Source organism: Neomonachus schauinslandi, chromosome 2 (genome assembly GCF_002201575.2).
Source record: "Neomonachus schauinslandi chromosome 2, ASM220157v2, whole genome shotgun sequence".
In the NCBI taxonomy this organism is placed as follows: domain Eukaryota; kingdom Metazoa; phylum Chordata; class Mammalia; order Carnivora; family Phocidae; genus Neomonachus; species Neomonachus schauinslandi.
In genome coordinates this window covers 138,581,265-138,592,744 of record NC_058404.1, presented here as the reverse complement: position 1 = coordinate 138,592,744, position 11,480 = coordinate 138,581,265, and the positions used below count along the sequence as shown (strand labels likewise).

At 36.9% G+C, this 11,480-nt stretch overlaps 1 protein-coding gene across 2 annotated transcripts in view; it reads left to right on the top strand.

Annotated features, from left to right (window-relative positions):
* The window catches only part of CFAP299 (cilia and flagella associated protein 299), a 565,740-nt gene that overhangs the window by 546,776 nt on the left and 7,484 nt on the right, over positions 1-11,480 (top strand). The gene's annotated exons all lie outside the window — the stretch shown is intronic.

Below are 11,480 nucleotides of genomic sequence, written 5' to 3'. Positions count from 1 at the left end.
CCTCTCCCACTCCCCCTGCTTGTGTTCCCTCTCTCACTGTGTCTCTCTCTGTCAAATAATAAAATCTTTAAAAAAAAAAAAAGAAATCAATAAGGAAGAGTTTGTGGGGAATTTAAATAGAACTTACAAGTGAGACTGCTTCTCCAAGCCTACCAGCAAATTAGATCAGGGAGCCAGTGAGCAATGCATTTGTGTGCTCTGATTCTGGGGATGTCCAGTACTTTTTGCTCTAAACGGGAAGATAAATCATTTACAGAAGAGAGACTCTAACCTCACAAATGTTCCCAGAATTCTAACATCCCTTTTTATATGTGACTAACACTGAAAATAATATTACCCTTAGTGTATTTCTAAGTGTTAACTTAGAAAATACATTTTATTTAAATATTTTAAAGACACGTCCCATGATATTTTGAATTTGTTCAAGGACAAATATTTACCTCTTACATATTTTCAATGACTGTGTTTGCATCATGACTTTTAATCATGACTTGTATGTTTAGGGGTAAAGGTTAAAACTTTACTTAAAGTAATATGTGCTTGAGTTGCTTAGGCATTTTTTTTTAACTCTTGGAAAATATGTTACTCATATGACAACAACAGTCTAAAATCCAAGTCAAGAAAAGTATTCCTTCACAGTGAAAGAAATAGGAATTTTATGATATGCCTGGGATAGAGACAAGGATGGACCAAAGGAAAATGGGAGTCTGGTTCTAAAAACTTTTCCAAAACTTTTTAGAAATTTAAAAAAATAAAATAAAATGATTTTGTTTCATATCCACTTAGTACAATTTCTTGCTCATAAAAATTGCTCAAAACTATGTGCTCAAAGAATGAATAAATGAAATTCTTGGTAAGAAATGGATTGTTGTCTGCAATCAGATACAACTCCAACACAATGACTTAACAGAATAGAAGCTTCTTTCTTTCCCATGTATGAGGCTCAATTGTCAGTCCAAAATTAGGATGGCAGCTCCACAGTCATCTAAGCCAAAATGGCCCTCATCCTCTTGGACCAAAACAGATCTCCAGCCCAAACAACCACGTTTCAAACAGAATTCATGGACGGAGTTCAAATAGTGCAAAGGACACCCCTGCCCCAGTGCCTTTAAAAGGAAGTTTCCCAAAAGCTACAACACAAAGCTTCACTTATATTCCATGGCAAGAGCTTAGTCACATGGCCATATCTATCTACATGGAAGGCTGAGAAATATAATCTTTGTTCAGGTGGTCATATGCCTCACTGAAATCAGAAGTTCTGGAAAAGGGAGAAAGAAGTTTGGGTAGACAACTAGCAGTTTCTGACACAACATTATCTCCTTCAAAAGAACACTACTCTTGGGGCACCTGGCTGGCTCAGTAGGAGGAGCATACAACTCTTGATCTTGGGATCATGAGTTCAAGCCCCATGTGGGGTTGTAGAGATTACTTAAATAACCAAAATTAAGAAAAAAAGAACCCTACTGTTTTATTGGTCTCGGGTTTCTCATTAGTAAAATGAAGGACTGAACCTGAAAATCATTTGTGCCATAATTATTATGAATTGATAAATATCAGCACACCTTCTCTCTAGTGGCGCCTCTTTCCTTCTCACAAATGTGTGTCAAAATTGAGGCAAAGTACAGGAAACTTAATTATATTCACAGAGACTTTTAGAAGGCTAAAGATATAAAATTATTAATGGCTTCATTAAGAGGTCTGAAATAAATTTTTGAATCAGTTTTGAATGATACCACACTTAAACTACTTTAGGGTTCTGTTTTAACTAATGGCATATACATACTTCAAGAACGTATGTCATGAATTACAGTTTTTAATAGTCTTTGTGGAATCATTATTGAATACAAACTGTTCCTTGAACATGGTTTAAATAACTTTACTAAACCACTCACTTCCTAAATAATTAATCATGAGACTTCAAAGATTTAATTTTCAATACATGAAATATAACATTTTCTTCTCTGGGGGAGGAAGTTTTTTTCTTTTTTAGATTTTATTTATTTATTTGAGTAAGAGAGAGAGAGAGAGTGAAGGAGAGAGAGAAGGAGCAGGGGGAGGGGCAGAGGGAGAAGCAGACTCCCCACTGAGCAGGGAGCCCGATGCCGGACTCGATCCCAGGACCCTGGGATCATGACCTGAGCCGAAGTCAGACGCTTAACCAACTGAGTCACCCAGGTGTCCCTAGGGGGTGAGAAGAGTTTTGATTATAATTTCATTACAATTCAAAAGATTCATGATGATTCTGAAGGAAAGGTATTTCCAAATCCTGGAGAAAGAATAAAGGTCTAGTTAATTAGTGATGAGAGGAAAGAATTAGTAAAAGAATTAATTATAAAAGAATCATTGGGTAGGACACTTGATATTACTTAGATACTTATATTTATTTAATTTTTCGTTTAATTTTATCTTTTTGAAGATAAAAACTTATAGCTGACCTACTGGAAAAGAATGCTGGTTTCAGCATCAATAAACAAAATTCTATGCCTTACTTTACAATTAACTGACTGCATGGCCTGGTGAAATTCACCTAACTTCTCAGAGTTTTCACATTCACAAATGGAAGATGTGAGTGTTGTTGCTATTTCCTGATCTCTAGGATCCCTCTACAGCCCCAGTTCTCAGAGATTCTGACTCAACTGGTTCCAGGTGTACATATATTCACAAGCAGCCAGTGTGATTCTACTACAGATTATCTATGAACCACAATTGGAGAAAATCTTCTCCCTAAAAAGACAAGAATCTCAAGAGATCTGGCACTCTGTTTTCAAACCATAAGTGTTCTCAAACATTTGACTTCAGACAAAATATAACACATATATGTTAATTTTTATGGGCTAGATATGAAATTAGCATGTACATCTACATAATATCTTACCTTCTTCTAAGAGCCATGATCCTTTCATATTTCATGCACCCATACAGCATCTCTTACAGACCTACAGAAGAATAAAAAAATAAGCTGTCAGGTTTTTAAAATTACAAATGCACAATGATAAGAATTACATTTTTATAGTTAATGTTTTTATTAATAATTTTATTTGAGGGGCGCCTGGGTGGCTCAGTTGGTTGGGCGACTGCCTTCGGCTCAGGTCATGATCCTGGAGTCCCGGGATCGAGTCCCGCATCGGGCTCCCTGCTCGGCAGGGGTCTGCTTCTCCCTCTGACCCTCTTCCCTCTCGTGCTCTCTGTCTCTCATTCTCTCTCTCTCAAATAAATAAATAAAATCTTTAAAAAAAAAAAAATAATAATAATTTTATTTGAAATTCTTCCTAAAATGAACACCATAACTTATAACACCATAATGTGCTCTAAAATACTGTAAGAACAACACAATTCAACTCTCCTTTTCCTTTCCTTCACATAATCTCTTCGAAGTATTTCACACTGGGGTGCCTAGGTGGCTCAGTCGGTTGGGCACCTGCCTTGGGCTCATGTCATGATCACCAGATCCTGGGTTCCAACCCTGCCAGGCTCCCTGCTCAATGGGGAACCTGCTTCTCCCTCTCCCCTGCTCCCCATCCCACTCATGCACTTTCTCTCTCTCAAATAAATAAGTAAAATCTTTAAAAATATATATTTTACACTTAAAATTTAAAAAGGTCAAGATAAACGAAAGGTGGAAACTGTGATAAACAGCATGTCTTTCCTCTGTACAACACAGATGTAGATTCATTAACTCTGAAAAGTGGTTCCCATGAAACATAGTTGTCTGTGAACAGTAACAGTGGAAAATAAAATTGTGCAGATCTTAGAACGAGTAATATGAGTTCATTGGTTAAGAAATTCCAAATGCAATAAGAGTTTGGTTGCATTGAAAACAGGACCACTGGCTTTAACTTCCCTGCAGCTGTATAACATCTGGAACAAATAAAGCTAGTTTCTATTTTTGAGTGAAGAATGCTTGTCTGAATGATTCACACCCACCAAAATGTTTCCAGTGTATTATCTTTAGAAGGATTGAGTGGAAGCACTTTGCACTCTCTCCCTACATTATCTAGACAAATGAAAAAGCAGGTATTTTCTTTTGCTTTTAAGAAGCATTAACCATGGGAGAGTTTCCTTGAGTCTTAGAATAATATGGGTGGTCTGAAACCTTCATGATCTGCTAATTGGAGAGACAGATTGTATAGAACAGTTAAAAATAGGAAAAATCTTCTTTAATGGCACCAGCTTTCTCCCCTCCCTTCTTCCATTCACTAAATGTGAGAGCCCATCACCTGGAAAAATGCCTGGTTAATAGACACTTAATAAGTATTCATGAAATAAATGATTAAATGAACGATTCCTTCCAAACACACAAAAATAATACTACACTAATTAAAAGTTGAGAAGCCGATTATGTCACTGATACTTGATATAGCAATGATAGACAGAATGGGAATAGCCACCTCATTCTATATTGATCCAAATAAGTCAAAAAATAATTACAAGAATTTATCAGTGAGAACAGTTAGTGTAGCCATAATTTTAGGTTTTTAAAGGTTATGCAGAAATCTTAATTTTGGTATGTGCTTTCAAGCCTTGTACAAACCCAGAAATATATAATTTAAACCATCTAAAATTAAGACTGTTGAATTAGAACATGTTTTTGAGGGGCACCTGGGCGGCACAGTCAGTTGAACATCTGACTCTTGGTTTCAGCTCAGATTGTGGTCTCTGAGTCCTGGTCTCCAGGTTGTGGGATTGAAACCTGCATGGGGCTCCATGTTCAGCATGGAGTCTGCTTGAGATTCTCTCCCTCTGCACTTCCCACTCATGCTCTCTCACTCTAAAATAAATAAGTAAATCTTTTAAAAAATGTTTTTTATTTATGAGTAAATTGACTCAAACATGTTTAATGACTTACTCAAAGTCACGTAGTTCAGTCTTGGTAGAGTCTAGCAATGGAGCTTAAATGTAACTATTATGAGACACCATAGGGGATCTAAAGATGAGCAAGAGTTCAACCCTTGCCCTTTATTAAGCTTATAGTACTTTTAGGGAGACAGGCATGTAAAAAATATAACTCCGGTATAAAATAGAAAGTGATATGTTGCAAAAAAGAGAAATGCCTTGGGAATTCAGTGGAAGAAGAGATGATTTTTGATTTGGGATAGAAGCCAGTGGAGAGGGAATGGTGAGAGGATAGCATTGGGGATAGAGAGGTGATAATAGAGGAGGTAATCTTTTAACTGGACTTGAAGGATGATTAGAAGTTGCACTCATAGAGATGGAAGCTTTAGAATATATGACGCCTATCCTCATCCCCAAAGATTCTAATTTAATTGGTCCTGGTGGAAGGACCTAGGAACTGTACTTTTCAGAAGCTCCCAGATGATTCCAGTGTGCAACCAGGGTTGAGATCAAAGTGTAGGAAGGAGAGTAATAGCAGAGAAATTCTGAGAGAAAATTGAACTCCAAGTGTGGAAGCCAAATCTAGTAAGTTTTTTGCTATTCTGCAGAGTTCAGTGAGAATCTGTACCGTTTGTGTCATGACTTAGAATTTCTGACTACTAAACTGATTAAGCCATTTTGAAACGAGGTGAAGTTAATGATCTGTTGGCTAACCTTCATTGGTGTGCAAAAGAAAATCAATATGAAAAATATGAAATTCCATAAGACAGTCTCCTTTTTGTTACTTTGTCTAATAAAACCCGCTTGAATATAGTCATTTGATAAATGGCTGATAATAAACAAGCAAGCAAACAAAAAAACAAAAAAAAAAAACATGTTAAAGGATGCTAAAGATACATGGTTTCTATTAAATGTAGGAAATTGGTGAAACAAAAGACACTATTATAGAATAAACCTTTCTGGATTCACCCTGAGTGTCACAGAACCTGGAAGGCATGTATAATGCAGACTGTGCATTGACTTAGCAGAATGTATTTATTTTCTCTTTATACATCCATACTCCTGACTGTACAACAGGACGCCCCTAATCCAGACTTGTCCTTTTGAAAATCACAGTTGTTGAAACAGAAAAATGTGCTACTTTGGAATGAAAACTTATCATAAGAGCTCTTCATCAGTGTCCAACCCACAGTGGCTTGATTAGGAGTGATTTCAGTCAACTCAGTAAAGCATCTTCCCTTCCTCTCTCCTCACACTGGCCAAACAGAGCCCTAGACTCCACCCCCAAGTGATTCAAGCTGAATTGGTCTGTGGTGAGGCCCAGGAATCTGTATTTTTAAAAGTTTCCCCAGGTGATCCTAAAGATTAGCTGGATTAGATATCTATTGTTTTGTTATTAGTGAATTAGTAATACTTTATAAACTGTTGGTTTCACCTTACAGATTATGTATGTCCACAAAGTAATCAAACTTCGCTCCTCTAAAACAAGTTTTAATTCAACAGTTTTAATTGTAAGTAGTCTAAATTACACATTCCTAAGACTATACAGACAAGAAAGTACAGACCGTATACCAAAGACTTCTGGATAACCTCCATAGTATTAAGACTGACCACACTAGATGCTTCCAGGGGTAAACTGCCGCTTTTTTCCCTCACTTAATGTGGATCATTACAGAGTTGGGTGGTGGTATCCTTTCTTGCTATCATGGTCTCATCAAGAATCACTTTGTCAGGTAGGTTTGTCCAGAAACTGAAATGAAACAATATATGCTACGGAAACTCATAAAGCAAAAACTGAAACAGGGGGCAGGAACCTTTTCTGGTCACTTTACCATTGTATTCCAGTGCTAGCATATGGTAGATGCTCAGTAAACATCTGTGGAATGAATAAACTTGAATATTAAATATTTGCTAAAGAAATGAATAGGAGCCAAAAATAATCCTGGAAATTTTTGAGGTTAACTTTAAAATATTTTAGAATCTTAGGCACTATAAACATATGTAGAGCTAATGCTATTTTTAGCTGAAAATTACCAGAGTAATTGACTGTGGTGCTTTTCCCTCCTTGGTAGGTGAATTAAACCTGGGGGTTCTTTGCTGAAATTTGGGGTGATGACTTTGGGTGTCAGGGTAATGGTGATATGTTAGGTCCATGGGTGAATGAGAAAAAAAATTTTTAAAGATTTTATTTATTTATTTGTCAGAGAGGGAGAGAGAGAGAGACAGAGCACAAGCAGAGGGAGCGGCAGGCAGAGGGAGAAGCAGGCTCCCCCTGAGCAAGGAGCCCGATGTGGGACTCGATCCCAGGAGACTTAACTGACTGAGCCACCCAGGCATCCAGGGAAAAATATTTTTATTATTTTTTAAAATAAATATAGAGTCATCATTGTATATTATGCAGATACAAAAAAAAAGACAAATTCTACTTTCTTTTTCTATGAGCAAAAGAATAGGTGAACAGAGTTGAAAATTAAAAATAACTTCTACCAATAAAAATGTAATTTTTGGTTCTAGTGATTTTTGATTCTAGTGATTCTAGTGGTATTTTTTCATATCTCCTCTCTGTTTTGTTCCTCCCAAGAAACCTCCACCCAAGTATTTGCCACTACTAGTAGGAAAGGTGTTAATTGCCTCCTTAATGCTGCCTCCCAGTTCACTGACTACATTAAAATCCGAGAGAACCTGTCACAGGATTGAAATTGCTCCTCTCAAAATGGAGGCCCATACCATTTCTTTTTTTTTTTTTTTTTTTAAAGATTTTATTTATTTGACAGAGAGAGACAGCGAGAGAGGGAACACAAGCAGGGGGAGTGGGAGAGGGAGAAGCAGGCTTCCCGTGGAGCAGAGAGCCCGATGCGGGGCTCGATCCCAGGACCCCGGGATCATGACCTGAGCCGAAGGCAGACGCTTAACGACTGAGCCACCCAGGTGCCCCTTGGCCCATACCATTTCTACATCCTTTCTGCGGATGATTCAAATTTAATCCGTTGAAGCTCCGCCCTTCTAGTGAAGTTTCTCAAATTTACAAATCTGCCTTTTTACAGAGTTCAGGTGTATTTCCTACTGGACATTTAAGGAAAACCAAACAAACAAACAGCCCATACTGAATAGAATGCATTTAAGCAAAGATACGGTTTCTTCAAAGTCTCCAACAGTGTTCCCTCAAACCCCATGAACTTGAATTAATGGACCACAGGACACTGAATTACCTACACCGCTCTTCTGGCTCCTAGATTTTCCTCGGAGGCCTCTTGTAAATGTGCCTTTTTAACTGGGGCACAAGCACACTTATTAAGTAAAGCTGAGGCCTTGCCAACTTTCTGGTTTCACTGCCCAAATTACTGACTGTTTGGTTGATTATAGCCCTAAAACACCCACATACTAAGAAGCTTTTAAACATTTTCTCCCCTGGGCAATCACCTGGTATACCTGAACTGAAAGTCTACCACATATAAATTAAGTGTTTACTCAACAAACTGCTGCTAAAATCCATGGCCTTAAGGAATATCTTAAAAATTACATAACAGAGCTTGACTTTTATGAATTAAAACTCCTAAAACTTAAATGCTGTGCCCTCCTTTTGACCTGAAAAACTGATTTTAATTTTATATACAGTATTACAGAACAGCCCCTAGAGATAAGCACATTGCTGTTAAGTGTCCAATGTATGAACTCATAGATGAAGCGTAGAACAAGAAAGGTGAGCTGGAGGAAAGAAAAAATTAAATATAAAAATTTGCATTATTATTTGTATATCAGTGCTCAGTGCTAAGAAAGTGTAAGTGATAACCCTTTACCATCCGAGTTGAATATATGCAGTGAAAAAAAAGTAAATATCCCAATAAAACATACGTAACAAAAAAATGCTGCTTTAAGCTTCTAACAAGAAGGGCAGTGTAATCAAACATTATACCAAAGGTATAATAGGACCAAGATGGAAATGAAAAAGGAGAAATTTGAGGAAGAGAGTTTTCACCTCAATTCATGCTCACCTTTTTGCAAAATTTATTGTCACTGTCAGGGCAAGGAGTATCTGACGGAGTAGAAGGTTAGGTTCCTGGCTGGATGAAATGCATGAATAAAAACAAAAGAATTGTTTCCTCCATGATTTCAAAGACCTGATAGCTAATGACAAAGAAACAGATACCAGAAAACCCACGAATCAGGCATGGAGCCATTGCAGGTGCAAAACCACAGTTAAGGGATTATTTCTAATTCAAAGGGAGCATGATTTCTTCTGGTCTCAATAGTTGAATGGGTAGACAACTCCCATGGCTCCTTCTTAACCATTCACCACCCCAGCAGATGCTTACAATTTCTGAGGCACTGAAATCCCAAAGCAGACTGAGGGATGTTGACATTTATTGGAACATGGAACATGATAGCATGAACAGTGATCAAGGCCATTGGCAAGAGTGGAAAATCTTATGTTGACAGCTTCTCAATTGTTATTGCTGGCTGGGATATCTCAGTATAAAACATAATCAAACAAATGGCAGCCCCAACTTGGTACCCCCAGAAAACTACTTCACAAGCACATGAGGCCGCTCCAGAGGATAGGTTCTTAATCTTTTGGGAAATACAACTTATTTTAAAATTTCATGGATTTGTTCCAAAAAAAATGCACATACGGCCATACACACAGAGTAGTATAATAATAGTTTAGGATATTGAAAGACCTGCATAGGTCTCTTAATGAATTCCACTTGAAAACAAAGACCTAAGGACTCTCCAGAATACCTGGGAGCAGTTGAAGGGGCTGGATGAACAATGGAACAAGTAGGAAAGTGTCAGGAATAGCTACCAGGACTCAGGCCAGAGCTTAGAGCTGTTTAAGAGGGGCAGTAGGTAAAATGAGCTGGACCTAAATAGATCCTATCAGCTTTGTGATTAGGGCAAACTGCTTAATTTCTCTGAGCACTTTCCTACCTCTATTTTCGCATCTGTAAAATCTGTAAAAACAACCATTTCACAAAATGTTTTTGTGGAGATTAAATAAGAAAATGTATGTAATGTGGCACTGAATAGGTGGTCAAAAAATGAATATTGTTTCCTTGTGGTGTATCAACTTAGAAACAATGAAAGTCCTAAAAGAATCATTTTTCCTTGCAATAGTTAAACATTGGAAATAATCTCTGTGCCCATGACTGGACAATGGTTAAATAAATTATGATACATCGACATAGTGAAATAACATGCAACAGTGAAGTTGATGTACTAGTAGGAATAGATGTTCAAGATACATTATTAAGTGAAAAAAGCAAGCTGTAAAACAATGTAAATAATATTCTATCCTAGGAAATCGTCATAATTTACATAGGAATTTCCCATTTATGGAAATTGGTTTCTGTGTTTCTCTCCAGGTTTAAATAAGGAGTGTCAGTAACCAAATTTCTGATTTTGTCTTTAAGATGGATTCTTTTTTTTTTTAAAGATTTTATTTATTTATTTGAGAGAGAGAAAGCCAGAGACAGCATGAGCAGAGGGGGAGGGGAAAAAGGGAAAGGGAGAAGCAGAATCCCTGCTGAGCAGGGGGCCCAACATGGGACTAGATCCCAGGACCCTGGGATCATGACCTGAGCCAAAGGCAGATGCTTAACCGACTGAGCTACCTAGGTGCTCCAAAGATGGATTCTTAAAATGGAGAATGCTTAGTCAAAAGATGTATCATAAAGCTTTATAGAGATATTGTCAAATCACTTTGTAGTTAGTATCAATTTACTGAACTATTTAAGGCTGACCATTCACCATGCCTTATTTATTTTGCATAATTTTTAAACTTTGTTAATTTTATAGTTCAGACTTATTTGGAGTCATTTTCATTTTCATCGTTATTATTATTAGGGATGAACATTTCTTCCATATGCTTGTTAATATATTGTATTTCTTCTTCTGTAATTGTTGTTGTCCTCTACACACTTTTCTATAGAGTTTTAGTGGGGTTTTTTAAAATTAAATTTTAAGTATTCTATATATAAAAGGTAGAAAATCTTTGTCTATCATACTTTTTAGTGACACATTATAATTTAGATATCTATTTTTTAACCTAATTTTTTTTAAGATTTTATTTATTTATTTGACACAGAGAGAGCTAGAGAGAGAAAGAGAGAGCAAGCACAAGCAGGGGGAACGGCAAGCAGGGGAGAAGCAGGCTCCCTGCTGAGCAAGGAACAAGGAGCCAGACATGGGGCTCAATCCCAGGACCCTGGGATCATGACCTGAGCCAAAGGCAGCCGCTTAACTGATTGAGCCACCCAGGCGCCCCTAACCTAATGTTTTTTGACATTAAACTTTTATATAGTTCAAACTATTAATTTCCCTGGCTGATTTCATCTGTTTCCATGTTTAAAAAGATTCCCATACTAAAACTGGACAAATATTGACCTATATTTCCTTCTACATTAGTTTATGGTTTTCTTTCTATATTTAAATCTATAATTTTTCTAGGATTTTGTGGAGTAAGGTTAGAGTCTTTTTACTTTGTTCCATCAATTATCATTTTTCAGTAATGTATAACTGTTGATCTTACCCCAATAACTTGACTTACTTATATTTTATGTTTGGCTTGGAGTCCCATCTCTCCTAACAACTAGTAATGACTTCAGGCATTTGTTGTTGTATATGTAAGATTATTTTTAGAACTCATT